This window comes from Sciurus vulgaris (assembly GCF_902686455.1).
Source record: "Sciurus vulgaris genome assembly, chromosome: 18".
Lineage (NCBI taxonomy): Eukaryota > Metazoa > Chordata > Mammalia > Rodentia > Sciuridae > Sciurus > Sciurus vulgaris.
Window position 1 is genome coordinate 8,292,385 of NC_136479.1, and position 16,854 is coordinate 8,309,238.

Below are 16,854 nucleotides of genomic sequence, written 5' to 3' on the forward strand. Positions count from 1 at the left end.
TAGTTATGTGAGTTTGCATCCAAAGGTTCAATGACCAGGGACTGATGAGAACTGGGGAATAAAATATTGTTATATGCAAGGGTTTGGCTAAAGGATCTGACGTGTAAGCACCAACGTGGGACAAGGGGGGGATCAGGCAACGTATGAAAAAGGGAAGAGAAGGTGTGTCCTCAGGGTCAATCTCCACTTAGAAATGCACTGGGGAATTAGGAGATGGTTGTGGAGGTGCCCAGGACCTGTATGGGGCAGGAGTAAATCTCACCATGTATAACCCTCTGAAACACTCCAGTTAGAATCAAGTCCTCCTTTGTTTCTCTTAAAACAATGCCTCCTTCTCCCCATATCCAACGTCCCCAAGAGTCAAATGCCCTGATCTTACACTCTTTCCTATTCCCATTGTCCCTCCCATGTGTGGTGAGGCTGAGCCCTACATCCTCAATCTCAAGATGTAGAAGTTCTCCCCACCTCCAATAGGGAAAGGTAGCCAGATGAACCTGAATCTAAAGTTCCACCCATCTGAGGCAGTGTTACCTATGTACATACGGATGAGTTTTAATACAATGTATTCAAAGAAGGCTATAGGAACAAACAATAAACTACTTTCAACCAGAGCAAAGTGACAGTGCACATACATTAATATTCTCAAGTGTGGGCTACACTGTACATTTACTCATACTATTTCAAATGTGTCTATCAGAAAGATTCAAGTCCCCTAAGGGTACCTGATATAGTATCAGGGTAACATGGTAATAAGGGTAATTTGACATGTAACAGACACAGGCATCCCATGACCTTAGAGCAACAACATACTGAAACTAGATAATAATCATTTTTAAAAAAATACCTTTCCCAGAGCTGAAGTTACAAATTCCAAGTTAGCTATAAACATTTTTCTTTGAATTCCTTTAAAAAAAGTTAAAACATATAAAATCTTAACAAAATGGAGAAATACCAAACATGTAGCAGGAACCAATTTTTTTAGGTTTTTCATTGGGAGGACTCTGCCACCAGATAGGTAATGGAGTTACTTTTTTTTTTTTTTTTTTTTTTGGTGCTGGGGATCGAACCCAGGGCCTTGTGCTTACAAGGCAAAGCACTCTACCGACTGACCTATCTCCCCAGCCCTGTAATGGAGTGACTTAAAACATGAGTCCACTACTATCAGGAGAAGGAGTTGTTTGGATTGAGGAAGTGGTTGGGAATGGAAGAAAGCTTTCTGCAAATACCCCTCCCTTCTCTGGACTCCATCCAAAATTAAAACACATCAACTGCCATTAACTATAACACCCATCTTAGTAACCATTAGATTTCAAGTAATACTATAAACTACAATCTTAAAGAAAAGTCCCAAAGGAAACCAGTAGCTTTTTTTACACAGGCATATGACTCTTCTGAGAAATTAAACTAAGTTTCCACCTGAAACACATTGTCATTAGACAACATGCAGACTTCAAGGCACAGATCACATACCCTCCACCAACAAACATTTCTTCCTCCATTCTTCCTTCTTGTACCTTAACCTCTCTAATATCAAATCTTCTTTGCCCTGTAACCTCTTTTTGAACACCTCCCTCTAACCTTTATTTCCTTATGTTTTCATTATTTGGTAAAATTACTTTATACTTAAAAAAATAAATATTTATGCAATAAAACCAGAAAATAAAATAAATAAAACTCAAGTTACTTTGCTGTGCAGAGCTGTATGAAAATGAGGAAGGTGCTCTTGTTAAATTCCCCACAACCCTCCACACTCTATGTATATCTGCTTCCTGACAAGTCTGACGTTGGGGGAACTGCACCCCTATGTGCCCCAGCGAGGCAATTCTCAGAACCTAAGGGAAGAAGAGCTGGCAAAGTTGTCATATGCCAGCAGCCAATCCCTCCTGAAATGAAGGTGGTTTCACTTGGTCTCTCCTAAACAGGAGAGAATGTCCAAGAAATGAAGTATTTAAAAAGCATTGAAGTTGTGACTAACCCCAGCACTGGGTTCATCTGAGTGTTCAGGAGTGTGTGGGATGAGTAGGGAATCAAGTAGCAGCATCCGGAGCAGTCCAGGGTTCATCCTGATGAAGTTTCTCTCCCTATTCAGGGAGCGCTTGCTTTCTATGTTGGGAGGGAGGTGGAAGGAGGTCTGACTAGACGTTGGTGGTGTTCTCTTTAATAGGTGGGATGCTGTTCATCTCCACCACGGAGCCTTTCCCAGATCTATTGGACTCATTAACCTGCCCTTCAAAGGCCCGTGTGATATCCTCAAAAGTCCTGCCTCAAGTCTCAGGGACTTTGAAGAAGGTGAAGATCAGGAACATAATGAGGAAAGTGGCAAAGACAAGAAAAACATAGGCTCCCAAATAGATTGCAGCTGAGGGAAAGAGCAGTCCAACTAAAAAGTTGGAGGTCCAGTTGGAACAACCAGCCACTGCCATGGCAGCTGGGCGTGGTCCCTGTCTAAAGAGTTCAGCCACAATAAACCACGGAATGGGGCCTGGTCCAATCTCAAAGAAGGCCAAATAGACCAAGATAGCTGTGATACAGACAAAGCTCATCGAATCATACTCATCCTTCAATAACAAAGAAATAGTCTTAATGATGGAACACACAGCCATCCCTCCAAGGCCTATCGTATGTAAAGTCCTTCCTGCCCTTTCCACCAGAATCAGAGAAACTACAGTGAAAATAGTGTTAACCACACCCACTCCAATGGTGGCATATATTGGCTCCTCAACACCTGCGTCCTTGAAGATTCCTGTTGATTAACAGAACACAGCATTGATCCCAGAGAACTGCTGGGAGAGCTGCAGCATGATGGAAATGAGGATGGGCTGTTGGTAGCTGGACGACCTAAAGAGCTGCAGCACAGAGACTTGCTTTTCTTGTGACATTCTAACCCTCTCTTCTTTCATCTCCAGAATATCTTGGTTCACATCCTGTGTGCCCCACAACCGTTGGAGGATCCTCTTAGCATTCTCCTCTTCTTTTCTGTTAATGAGCAAGAATCTAGGACTTTCAAGGCAAAATGGAAGGGCTATACTTTGTAGGATAGCTGCAATGATTGTTAAGCCCAACAGCACAGGCCACCGTTCTTCAGAGCCCAGGATAAATTCCAGACCAAAGATCTGAGCCACCAGAATCCCAATGACGATCCCTAGCTGGTTGAGAGTGCCTAAGGCACCCTGCAGAGCAGTGAGTGACACTTCTCCAAAAGTGTTTTGGGCACAAAACCTGTGCTGAGTCCGCAGAAAAGGCCAATAATCAGGCGACCCAGGATTAACATCTCAACTGACTCAGCAATCTTGCAGAGCCCCATGAGGCAGCCACCAGCGATGGCCAACAGGTTGACAATAAGCATTGAATTGCACCTGCCAAAGCGGTTGACAAAGAGTCCAACTGAAAAGGAGCCCGTCATACCACCAACAGAGAAGGTGGCCACAGACAAGGACCAAAGGCTTGTGAGCAATGTCGTACTGGGAAGGTCTTCTAACCTCTCTTCCAAAGTGTAGTTGAGAAAGTCTTTTATGACAGTCAGAAGCACCAATGAGGACTGGGGAGATAGCTCGGTTGGTAGAGTGCTCGCCTTGCAAACACGAGGCCCTGGGTTCGATCCCCAGCACTGAAAAAAAAAAAAAAAAAAAAAAAAAAAGAGAGAGAAGCACCAATGACTCCTGTGTTGTAGCCAAACTGGAAAAAGAGCTAGCGAAGATCAGAGATGGGGTCGCCTTCTGTGTCCCCATGGTCCTGATTCAGTTTTCTTCAAATCCCGAAGAAAGATCTAGGGATGGAATTCCAGAGACACCTCTTCCAGCCAACAAAACCTTCAAAATGTCCTTCTCGGCAGCCAAGGTCTCTTCAGGTCTTCAGCAGCGATCAGCACTCACTCTCACCAGTTACAGCATCTCTCGTGTGTGCGTGTATTCTCGAGGGCGAAATGTTGATCATAGGTTAGGGAAAAGGCAGAATGAACTTGGGAGTTGGTAGTGCCGATTTGATGACCTTGTGAATAGCCCTTTAAGAAAAGAAAGTAAACATGGAGCGCCTACTGTGCGTTCAATACTCTTTTAGTCCTTATGATTCAACCCATGCAATAGTTCTAAGGAGTTACTTTTTACTATTTCATGCCTCACTAGTAATTTTACTTCATAGATGAGGAAATAGAACTGGGGAAGTCTATCAGTCAAGGTTCAGACATAAGAAACCACTGGAGATCTCAGGCGTCGTGGTACTAAACACAGGGAATTCAGTACTCACAAGCCTTTGGAAGGGAGGGCTGAAGAAGCTATTGTCACCTTGTGTCACGAGCAGCAAGGAGGAGTCAATGAGAATAAATTTGGTCCAAAATCAACTGGCTTTTATTTGATGCTAATCACACAAGTATTACAGTCATCTTAACTCTAGTCACACCAATATCACACATTACTTAATCACTACATTACCATAAGCTCCGAATAAGCAAGACTCACTCCTTACTGAGACCCGTTCCTAAGGTCCACTCCTATGTGACTCCCAGAGGTCAGTCAGGAACACAGCTCAGGAGATCTCGCTGGGGAACTCCCTGCGGCCGGAGTCCTGATGGCAAGGATGGTCTGAAGGCAAGGAGGGCGGGGAGGTCACAGCCTGCAGGCCAGGCGGAGACGTCTCAGGCGGGAGGCACACGGGGCAGCTCCACGGTCACCTCCACAGGAACGTCTCGGTCACAGTCAGGACGACAGATGTTCCAGCAAGCCACGACCAAGTCAGCGAGTCCTCTAGGCTTGGCGCAGCACTGGCGCCATTGGTGTAAAACAAAGATTGGGGCTAGGCTCCACATGAGTCCTTATAAATCCTTTTATCAGACCCTGCAGCCGGTCTCGCTCAGGGGAAGTCACTTATCTTACTCGGGGTCAGTTGCCCATGGCTCCAGCTTGGGGCAGCGTCAGTCTTGGGGCAACACCACATCATTACCTCACCACAGCACACAGCACGCAAGTTACTTCTTGCAAGTTACACAGCACACAAGATGTCACACATTTCATTTTGCTCCTTACACCTTGGTTTTCATGTGTACCACCACATCTGTGGTCAAGAAAACAAGCTGCTGCTGCTGCTGCTGCCCAAAGCCCTAAAAAGTTCAGAAAAACCACTCTTGATACTCACCACTATCTAATGCCGCTGAGACAAGCACTGGCGAAGAAGAAAGCCCAACAAAACAAAAACAAACAACAACAAACCTCTCACAGTAACATGATTTTCCTCTACTTTCCAGAACCCAGAAGTGCATCTCCTTCAGCAAAATGTAAATGAATCCAAAATCGTGGGAGCAAGAATTTGTGGGAAAGGTAGTTCCCAGGATTGCACCAACTGTACAGAGACAAATGCTTCTATTAGTTTTCTGTTGCTGCCATAAAAAAAAAAAATAACCAGAAACTGAGTCCTTTAGGAAAACACCCACTTATGATTTCACAGTTCTAGGTGCCAGAAGTGCAGTGGACTCAGCTGGGAACTCTGGTCAGGGTCTCAGGAAGCTGAAATCAAGGCATTAGCCAGACGAGGCTTGGGGAAGGATTTGCTTCTGTAAGACCCCCAAAAAGGAGACCCTAACTCTGTCCCACGGATCGACGGCAACCCCAATCACTGGATGCAAACAGCAAGAGGCTTTATTCCAGTGCGCTGGGACCCAACTCGTGACTCACGCAGGAGTCAAGGAGTCAAGTCCCTAGCAGAAAATCTTACAACTTTATAAAGGCAGAAACCACACATCGGGAGGGGTCCCCTCGGGTAGGCTGCCTGCCCAGATAGTTTGTTCATCATCCACTACCGCCGCCCCGGCTACCCTTTTACCTTCTATTATGTAACTGCTTCCATCAGTGAACCAGGTCAGCTGAGTGTCTGGTAAGGGCTGGTCCTGGAGGTCCCTTCGGGTCCCCATTTCTTCTGCTAGTATCTCTTGACAGGTATGCAGCACACTCTCCTGGGTGGACGTATCAGGTAGTAGGGTAGCTGGGTTGAGGATGGCAGGCAGGCCGAACTGGATCCTGTCTCTATTCAGTAGGAGACTCTGGTAATGTGTCATGCGGGCGTTGGACAGCCACCGGTCAGGGGGCTGTCTGATGATGCTCTCCAAGGAGTGAGGGGCAATGACCGTTAGCTTTTGTCCCATAGTTAATTTGTCAGCATCTTTCACCAATACTGCCACTGCTGCCACGGACCTCAGACAGGCAGGCCAGTCACTAGCAACAGGGTCTATCTTCTTGGAGAGGTAGGCTACCGGCCTCTTCCATGGCCCTAGAGGCTGGGTCAGCACCCCTCGGGCTACTCCCTTCCTCTCATCCACAAATAGGATGAAGGGCTTTGCTATGTCCGGCAATGCCAGGGCTGGGGCAGACAGTAATGCCTTCTTGATGTCATCAAAGGCCTGCTGCTGGTCATTACCCCACTCAAATGAGGCACCCTCTCTAGTCAGAGGATAGAGGGGAGCTGCCAGGGTAGCGAACCTGGGGATCCACAGGTGGCAAAACCCCGCAGTACCTAAAAATTCTCGCACCTGGCGGGGTGAGCAAGGAATGGGTATCTGAGTCACAATTTGTTTTCTGGCCTCCATTAGCCATCTCTGCCCCCTTTGAGGGCGTACCCCAGGTACGTTACCTCCTTTTGGCAGATCTGGGCCTTCTTGTCGGAGGCCCAACATCCTAAGCGGGCAAGTTCTTCTAGCAGTAGTCCCGTGCCCTGTTGACACTCCTCTGTGGCCCCGGCCAGTAGTAAGTCATCTACATACTGCAGAAGTGTTACCTGGGGATGGCTGGCACGGAAGTGGGCTAAATCTTGGTGGAGAGCTTCATCGAAGAGGGTCGGGGAATTCTTGAACCCCTGGGGTAATCAGGTCCAAGTTAATTGTCCTGTTGTCCCAGAGTCAGGGTCCCTCCACTGGAATGCAAAGATGTTTTGGCTGGAAGGGTGTAGTCGTAGGCAGAAGAAAGCGTCCTTTAAGTCCAAGACAGTGTACCAAATATGATCCGGGGGAAGAGAGCTCAGCAAGCTGTAAGGGTTAGGTACAGTGGGGTGGATGTCCTGTACTCGCTTGTTTACTTCTCTTAAGTCCTGTACCGGGCGATAGTCTCCTGTGCCAGGCTTTTTAACAGGTAACAGGGGAGTGTTCCATGGTGACTGACACTTCACTAGGATACCTTGCTGAAGGAGGCGCTGGATATGGGGCCTAATTCCTTCTCGGGCCTCTTTAGTCATAGGGTATTGACGTACAGCCACAGGAGTAGATGTGGCCTTAAGTTCTATAACTATGGGTGGTCTTTCTGCGGCTAGTCCTGTTCAGCCGTTTCGGCCCACACCCTGGATACCTGTTCAACCAGTTATTTATGTGACATATTTTTGCTCCCTCTCAAAAAGTCTATGTTCATCATCCAGGTGCACAGTCAGGGCAGTAGTTATTCTCTTGCTTCGGGTCACCTCTGGGCCATCAGGGGTGAAGGCAATCTGAGCTCCCATTTTGGTTAGGAGATCTCTCCCAAGTAGAGGCGCAGGGCACTCGGGAATGACTAGAAATGAGTGGGTTACCCGTCCCGTTCCTAAGTCTACCGTTCTTTGGGTAGTCCATGAGTACTGTTGGTGCCCTGTAGCTCCTATGAGCCACAATTTCTTGTGGGAGATGGGCCCAGACGGTTTGAGTAGGACCAAGTGTTGAGCCCCAGTATCTACTAAGAACTCAACCGGCTTCCCCTCCACCTCTAGTGCTACCCTAGGCTTGGGGAGGGGTTCCGAGCCCCGTCCCCGCTAATCTTCTTCTTCTTCTAGGGCTAATACTTTCTTGGAGGGTCTGGTCTTCTTCTTAGGACACTCTCTAGCCCAGTGACCTCTCTCCTTGCAGTAGGCACACTGATCCTTGTCTAATGGAGTGCGGTTGCCCAGGTTACCTGACCCTTTTTTAGCCCTGCCTTGTGTTTGTTCCTGGCCTTTCTCACCTACTACTGCGGCCAAAATCCGTGTTAAGTTCTTCTCCTGCTTACGATCCTTTGGTTTTCTCTTTCCTCTCTCTCCTTTTCCTTCCTTTGCTCCTTCTCTTCCTCAGTTTCCCTCTTATGATACACTTTCTCTGCCTCCTTAACTAAATCCTGTAGGGTATAATCTTGTAACCCTTCTATTCTCTGCAACTTTCTCTTAATATCTATTGCTGACTGCCCTATAAAAGCCATGACCACGGAAGCCCTTTGCCCCTCAGAGGTAGGTCAAACGGGGTGTAGCGCCTGAAAGCTTCCATTAAGCGCTCGAGAAATACTGACGGGGGATCCGTGGCCCCCTGGATAACCTCTCTTACCTTAGCCAAATTAGTGGGGCGTCTCGCTGCCCCGCGGAGGCCGGCCACTAGAGTCTGGCAATAGACTGTCAGTCGCTCCCTACCTTCTGCTGTGTTGAAATTCCAGTCAGGCCTGGAGAGGGGGAAGGCAGTGTCAATGATGTTGGGGAGCTGGGTGGGTCGTCCATCTGCTCCTGGTACATTCTTCCTTGCCTCCAATAAAATCCTCTCCCTCTCCTCAGTAGTGAAAAGGGTCTGCAGTAGCTGCTGGCAATCATTCCATGTGGGCTGATGAGAGAACATTAAAGACTCCACCAGCCCGGGTAAGCGCTGGGGGTCCTCTGAAAAGGGAGGATGATTAGTTTTCCAGTTATACAAGTCTGCGGAGGAGAAAGGCCAGTACTGGGGGGGCTGAAGAGGAGCCGGTCCACCATCCGTTGCCACTGGCGGGGGCCCATAAGCCCTTAGGGGAAGGGCAACAGTGGTGTCGGGAGTTACTCCGTGGCGGCTCCTAGCGTCCCGTGCAGGCCCCGTGGTGCCCTGCGTGGGCCCTGGCAGAGACTTGTTCGGAGGAGCAGAGGGGGCAACTGCAGGGGCCAGCGGTTCTTCTGGCTCTTCCTGACCCCCTATGGGGACCGAGGTGGGAGGGTATGGGGGAGGTGAGTCAAGGAGAAGGTGGTCAGCCTGGGTTTCAGGATAAATCTTCTTGGGGGGGTCTGAGTGACTGGATTTCCCCCCAGAACTGGGAGATTGGGCAGCTAGGATTTGTGCGGCTGACCGGGGCTTGGGTTTTGCAACCCAAGGTCGAATCCAGGGGGGTGGATTTTGCACCAGATCCTGCCGGACCACGATGTAGGGCTGCTGATTCGGATGGGCTCCAGGTTCCTTCTGAAAAACAATCTCTTTAACAGCAAGAATGACAGATAGATTAAAGGTCCCTTCTGCTGGCCATCCTACATAAAAAGCAGGCCATTCTGAGGAGCAGAAGGTCCGCCATGGGCCTTTCTTGATCTCAACTGATAGGTCGCGACCTCTTCCCTTAACTTCAGCCCAATGGTCTAATGTCAGACTAAGAGGGGTTGTCACAGTCTGTCCCATTGTCAGTTCGTACATCATTAGAAACACAAACAACAAAAATGCTACAGGCACGAGGACCCACCTACTCCACCTTGTCCACCACAAACACGCGACAGAATCAGACGGGCAGGATCTTGACAATCTCTGATCCAACAATTGACCCTGATCAGCGCCCTTACCATAGGAGACTACCAGGCGTCCCTGGCTCTCCTCCACCCTTGGGGCGTCCCCCAGGGCTGCAACCTGTGGCCCTCCAGGCACGTCTACCGACCACTGTTCGGCCACTCTCACGAGTCGCCCAACGGCTGCGAAACCAAAAGTGCACTCACAGGACCAGACCAGCTAACAAAACACAAGACAAAGACAGACAACCTCGGGGTACCCCTTCTTACCTCCAAGGTCGACTCCGCGGATGGGGGGAGCTGTCAGATCCCGGACGAGCCCCCAAATGTAAGACCCCCCAAAAGGAGACCCTAACTCTGTCCCACGGATCGACGGCAACCCCAATCAACCACAGGAGGCGTCACTTGATGCAAACCGCAAGAGGTGTTTATTCCAGCGCATTGGGACCCAACTCGTGACTCACACAGGAGTCGAGGAGTTGAGTCCCTAGCAGAAAATCTTACAAGTTTATAAAGGCAGAAACCACACATTGGGAGGGGTCGCACACAGAAGGGGAAAAGGGGAACATAGACCCCGGGAAATTCCAAAGGGGGTCTGGGTTTGCTGATAACATACAACATGTTTCACAGTGTTTTACAACAGGGCATAGATTCTGGTCAACAGTTTCTGGTAATCTTATATCCTATATATCTTAACTGTCTGAGCACTATCTTGCTCAATTTACTCTTTTACCCTCTGTTTGGGGCTGTTTCGTGGAACAGCTTTAAGGGCTTTGTTCCCATCACTGGGAGGGAGACCTTAGGGAGTTGAGATAAAACAGACAGCTTTAAAATATATCCATTCTTTCACTTCCAGCTTCATGCAGGTTGTTGGCGGAATTCAGTTTCTCCTCCTGGTTTCCCCGTGGTCCCTTCCATTTTCAAACCCTGGGATGAGTCTTTCTTATGCTTGGAATGTATTTCAATCTATTTCCTCTCTGCTGCCTTGAGGGGTTCCAGGGATTACACACTGTAGTCACCTGCAAAATCCAGACTAATCCCTCCATTTTAAAGAGATCAGATTAGTAACCTTAATTACATTTACAAAGTTGCATTTAAAGTGTAATTTAGCAAGCGTAAGAGGCATACTAGGGGACAAAGACCAAGGTTGTCCAAATTCTGCCTATATAGTTCTCACTGAAGGAAAGCAATTCAAAAAGGTATAAGATTGGCTCAAGATCCCTTATGCACTCAGTTTTATACTTTTTTTTTTTTTCTTTTGTAGTGCTGGGGATTGAACCCAGGGCTTTGTGCTTGCAAGTCAAGCACTCTACCAACTGAGCTAAATCCCAGCGAAGTTTTATACATTTTAACACTAATTGTTATCTTCAAATGTCTAGTATCAAGTTAAGAAATGTATAAGAAGCCATGTCTCCATTATCCCATGTATTTAATTAATCAGCTGGGCTTATTTTTGTGGTCCTTTTTGTAGCACTGAAGCCAGGGTTTCCCACAGACTTGGCAAGGGCCCTACCACTGAGCTACATCTTCTGCCCTTTCTATTTTTTATTCTGAGATAGGCTCTTTCTACGTTGCCCAGGCTGACCTTCAACTTGTGTTCCTCTGGTCTCGGCTTCCTGAATAGCAGGGATTAGAGGTGTGCCCCAGCACAACTCTTTCCGTGCATTACTTTTTTAGAAGAGGATGTAGCTCAGTTGTAGAGTACTTGGTTAGCATGCGTGAAGCCCTGGGTTTGATCTCCAGAACAACAAAAGCAAATTGAGTGAACTTATAGTACTTCATGGTTTGTGTTTTGAGAATTAATTTAAATAATAATGTATAAGTGCTTACTGGACTGTCTGAAATAATTAAGAACAATAAATCATTGATTATTGTTGTGGTTATTCCCAATTTAAAAAGATGAATGTGACTCTGGAAAGCCATCTAACTTGCTCAGGACATGTTGTTAATAAGTAATTCCTCATGGCTTTGAATGCAGATTGTCCAAAGACAGAAACAAAGGGAAAACAGTGCATACATGAACTCGACTGATACAATGTCCACTAAATAAAAATAATGATAATAGAAATGACTAGGCTGGGGGTGTAGCTCCATGGGAAAGTGGGGGCCCAGCATGTGTGAGGCCCTGGGTTCAATCCTCAAAACCACAAAAATAAATAACAGGACACTCAAAATATTCTTTTACCCTAAATAGACATAATACTTCTTAATTAAGTCCAAATTCCAAATTATATGGCAAGTCTGAGCGTCTGATGGACTAGGAGTGGTTTGGGGCCTTGACTCATTTTATTATGCATCACACAAGGTATCACACATCACTTCAAACCTATCCCTATCCTGAGCTACTTCTCCTAGTGCTGAACCCAGAGCACACCACTGCCACGTGTCTCGGAGGAGCTGTGTCTGGTTCCCGGGAGGCCTGGCGGGGAGCGCAGGGCAGCACAGGCGTTCTCTCTCATGTCCTCCAGTTCTGCTACTCCAAAGGCTTTGGGGTGCAGCGCAGTCTATAAATTCTGGTTGTGGGTTTCCACCCCATGGTTACACCCATCTGGCAGGTCGGATAAGCTGGGCCCAGGCTCGGCTTGACCTTGTCCTCGGTGTCCACATAGGAGCAGATAAGATAAGGCTGCTCTGGCCTCGCACTAGGCTGGCCTGACACTATTTCGAACATACTTACCAAATGGTGGCAATTTATCCACATCCCACTCCCTTGCGTCTACAACCGTATGAAATTTAGCACTGTTTTATATTTTTGAGAATTTCGTCAGTGACTGGTTGAAGGCGACTGATTCTCTTACCTGTTTCTGCATTCTATCTGTTGTAATACCACACTTTCCCAGAAACTCCTGGGAAATTCCCCACCTGACCGTATAGCATCTCCATATAACTATGAAAATGAGAACGCCCCCTACAACGCTGGATTATATTTGGGAACCTATTGGTTTAGAGTATGTTCTAAGAACGATGGTCCGACCTTGCCTCATTTCTCCTGCATCTCCCACTGACAAGTACGAGCCATTGTCCACTCTGTCCAGACGGTAAGGGGCCTGCTTAACTCTCAGTAAGAAAAACAAATATTTAAAAAAGTTTTTTGTTTATTTTGCATTCTGGGAATTGCACCGCAGGGCCTTACGCATGCCCTTTAGCGCTTTACCGCTAAGCCATATCAACAGTCCTTTTTTTTTTTTTTTTTTTAATTTTGAGACAGGGTCTTGCTAAATCGCTGAGGCTGGCCTCGAACTTGTGATCCTTTTGCCTCAGCCTCCCGAGTCGCTGGGATTACTGGTGTGTACTACCCTGCAGGTTTAGGTAAACGATATTTTAGAGCGCAGTTTAAAGCATTCTGATCTGTACAGCACAGTCTCTGTGAGGCGGCGGCTGCTGCGATCAGGGTTTACTAGCGGAGACTCCCGCCAGGCGCAGATCCCCGGGCCTGGCGCCCACCCCAGGGGCTGCCGGGAAGCGGCGGGCCGACCGGGAGCACAGGCGCCCTTCAGCGGACTTCCAGTTCCCGCCCCGCCTCTTTGCCCCGCCCACCCCGCCAGGTCGCCTCTGATTGGAGGAGCTGCTGCCCGCTCGCGCTGCCATTGGCCAGAAGTCAGGCGTGGGCGGGCGGAGGGAGATTCACCTCGGCCGGCCGCAGCGCCAGAGTCACTTGGCTCGGCGGTTGCGGTCGCGGAGGTTGTGGAGGCCCGAAGCGGACGCGGCGCCGCTCTAGGTACGTTGGGGGCCGAGCTAGAGCCCCGCGCGAGTGACTGTTGGCGCGGCGGCGGCGGCGGCGGCGGCCCGGGCCCCGCGGAGGGCGGGTCTCGAGACTCGGAGCGCCGCGCGGAGGGCGGTTGCCGCGGGGCCGCCGGGCCGCAAGGCGACCGCGGCGGCGCTGTGGCCCCGGCCGGCCATTCGGGCCGCGAGGGGCCGGCGCGTTCGCACGGCCGGCGAGCGGGGCGCGGGGAAGCGGCCCCGCGGGATTCCGGACCAGTAAGTAAGCGCTTGCGTCCCGCCCGAGTGCTTTTCCGAGTCCGCCGGCACAGCCGACCCGCTCGGCGCGCCTCCGGGGTCGGGCGGGCGTCGCGGGCGCCGCGCGGGGCACCAGAGGCGGCTGCGGCGGGTGGAGCGGACCGGCGGCGGTGCGCCGAGGTGACAGGAGGGTCCGGGCCGCCGGCGGAGCGGAGCAGCGCGGCACGCGTGACAGCGCCCAGGCCTGAGCACGACGGAAGAGAAGAGGAAACCGCGTTCTCAGCGGCCCCCTCGCTGCGCACCGCCGCGGCACGCAAGCCGGGGACGCGTCCACCCAGCAAAGCCGCACGTCTGTCCTCCTGAGACCCTCGGGGGACCGCCTCTGCCTTTTGGTCGGAGAGGATCCTCGTAACGTTGTGAAGTAACACTCCGGCTGGTTCCGGCGGGACAGGCCTTCCCGCTGCTGAGGTCCACCTTGTTACCCGCGGCGGGGCGCCAGAGGCTGAGGCCGGAGGATGGCCCGTCCAGTCAGCCTCGGCAGTTAAGCGAGGCCCTAAGCAATTTCGCAACACCTTGTCTGAAAAAATTAAAAAAAAAAAAAAAAAAAGAATCTGGGAGTGTGGCTCAGTGGTTAAGTGCCCCTGGGATCAATCCATGGAGGGAAGAAAAGATTTTTTTTGCATTGTTAATATCTAGAAAAAGACGATTTTATTAAATAATTCATATCATGGAAATTGTCGTATCTGCTTAAATGGACTTATTTCAGATTGGAACTTAATCCATTAACTCCCAAATTTTCAATTCTGCTAATATTTCAACAACATTGACAACAGGTGCATTAAAAACGGTTCAAGTTGGGCATGGTGGCTCACTTCCATAATCCCAGAGGTTTGGGAGTCAGAAGAGGAAGGATCGCAAGATGCTGGCCACTCTGGGCAATTTGGCAGCACCCTCAACATTAACGAAAAAAACAAAACACGGGACAGACGGGCCTCGCGGCACTTGCCTGTAATCCCAACGGTTTGGGAGACTGAGGCCTCAGGATTGTGAGTTCAAAATCAGACTCAGCAGTTTAGTGAGACCCTGTCTTAAAATTTAAAAAAAATTGAAATGGGTAGGGATGTAACTCAATGGTTAAAAGTCCCTGGGTTCAATCCCCAGGACCCCAAATAAATAAAATAGGTTGGAAGTCATAATTTAGAGTTTATCTTATAATTTTTTTTAATTTCATTTTTATTTTTACAGACTGCATTTTGATTCACTGTACAGAACTTTTTGTTTCTATGGTTGTGCATGATGTAGATTCATGCCATTCCTGTATTCATACACATAAAATAGGATAATGTCATCTGTCTCATTCCATTATCTTTCCTTCCCTCCCCTCTCTCCCCATCTCCCTCTACACAATCCAAAGTTCCTCCATTCTCTTACATCCCTCTCCTCCCAGTTATGTATCATCATCCACTTATCAGTGAAAGCATTCAGCCTTTGGTTTTGGGAGATTGACTTCTCTTAGCATGATATTCTTCAGCTCCAACCATTAACCTGCATGTGCCATAATTTTATTCTTTATGGCTGAATAGTATTCCATTGTGTATATACACCACAGTTTCTTTATCCATTCATCTTTTGAAGGGCATCTAGGTTGGTTCCACAATCTAGCTATTGCCAACTGAGCTGCTATGAACATTGATGTGACTGTGTAACTGTAGTATGCTGATTTTAAGTCCTTTGGGTATAGGAGTGGGATAACTGGGTATAAGCTTATTATTATTATAGTATAATACAACTATATTTTATATTTTGTAACTATGTGCAATTTTTAAGTTTTTATATAAGTGTTCCACATCTGGGACAATGGAACAGAATTAGCTAAGACTTTCACATCTTCTTATAGCTGGTAAATGACCTGTGACATAAAGGTTTGCAAAACAGATGGGGGAAAATATTGAAGAGAAATATATATATAACAAGAAAGCTGTTGAAAATGCAGAATTGAAGCATGAGAATGAAGGACTGAACTGATTTCAGCTCTTGTGAAGTGTGCCTTTCATCTTAGCTTGTTTATTCCTCATTTCCTTTTTAGAAGTGTTGAATCTGACCAATTACTACTCCCCCAGTCTCATCTGCAGGTAATATTCAGATCACATCTTAAGGTTGACTTGCCTCAGTGGAATGCCTGAGCAGTGCCCCACTGCAAATGTTGTATATGCTTTAATTCAAGATTGTTCTGCTATAGTCTTGGTACAATCTTGAAATTTCTGCTTTGCTTACCTCATTGACCCTCTGCTTCATCTCAGTCTTTAATTCCACCATTTTTTCTTATTAATATTTTGAAGTTTGTTGTGTAAGTATCAAGACAATCATTTTGTTTTCCTGCATGTCTTGGAGTTTGTTTCTGTCTTTTGGGGTGTGGAAGCAGTATTGGGGATCAAACCCAGGGCCTTGCATGTGCTCGGCAAGTGCTCTATCACCCAGCTACATATCTAGCTCTTCAGATGTATATGATTTGATGTAATAAAATTTTGATGTATTGGAAAAAGATAACTTCCTCATTTTAAGTGTATATTAGATTAGTCCTCACGAGGTTGAGATAATACAAAGTATAAAGATCTAAATTCTTCAATCTCATCAGTCTCATATTTTCTCTCCTTTTCTTCTCAGTACTAGGTATTGAACCCAGGGGGTGCTTTACCACTGAGCTACATCCTAACCTCTTTTATTTTTTATTTTGAGACAGGGTTGCAAGGTTGACCAGTTTTGAACTTGCAGTCCTTTCCCTGCCATAGCCTCCCAAGTCTTTGGGATTACAAGCATGCTGCACTGCATTTGGTAGGACAGATTGTGGTATCTGGAGAGAAATAGCCATGAATTCTTAAGAGTGAGGGAAGATAATCAGATAAATCTTTAGTTGCTGAAATTCTGATCAAGCATTTATGCCCGTAAGAGATGTTTGAGTATTACTAAATTCAGCCATTAATCATATAAAGGCAGTATATCTATTAAATGTGTCAATTTCTCTTCATATACTTTTTTTTGAAAAGGGCCATTTTTTTAAATTAAAATTTGAAAAAAATTTTTATAGACTGCATTTTGATTCATTGTACACCAATGGGGTACAACTTTTCTATGGTTGTACACAATGTAGATTCACATCATTCATGTAATCATATGTATACATAGGGTAATACTGTTTCATTCTACTATCTTTCCGTCCCCCATCTCCCACTCCATTTTCCTCTACGCCATCCAAAGTTTCTTCATTCTTCTCCCCCCAACCCCCACCCCCGTTATGTATCATCATCCACTTATCAGAGAAACATTCAGTCTTTGGTTTTTTGGGCTTGGCCTACTTCACTTACCAAGATATTCTCCAACTCCATCCATTTACCAACAAATGCACTAATTTTATGCTTTATGGCT

At 47.4% G+C, this 16,854-nt stretch overlaps 1 protein-coding gene and 1 pseudogene across 6 annotated transcripts in view; one reads left to right on the plus strand and one right to left on the minus strand.

The window, feature by feature from the left end:
- Positions 1-2,077: 2,077 nt before the first annotated feature.
- On the minus strand, positions 2,078-3,488 carry LOC306649810 (solute carrier family 2, facilitated glucose transporter member 3-like; annotated as a pseudogene). The gene has a single exon. The product of its transcript is annotated as a solute carrier family 2, facilitated glucose transporter member 3-like (transcript).
- A 9,453-nt stretch (positions 3,489-12,941) lies between these two features.
- ATF7IP2 (activating transcription factor 7 interacting protein 2) overlaps positions 12,942-16,854 on the plus strand; it is a 61,563-nt gene continuing 57,650 nt past the window's right edge. For 2 of the 5 annotated variants that reach the window (XM_079121609.1, XM_079121608.1), the window contains exon 1: positions 12,942-13,192. The gene's annotated coding sequence lies outside the window, so the exon portion shown is untranslated. Of the gene's footprint in view, positions 13,193-13,237; positions 13,453-15,331; positions 15,564-16,854 lie in introns of those variants that run through there. The other 3 variants (XM_079121605.1, XM_079121610.1, XM_079121611.1) reach the window with 2 other exon arrangements.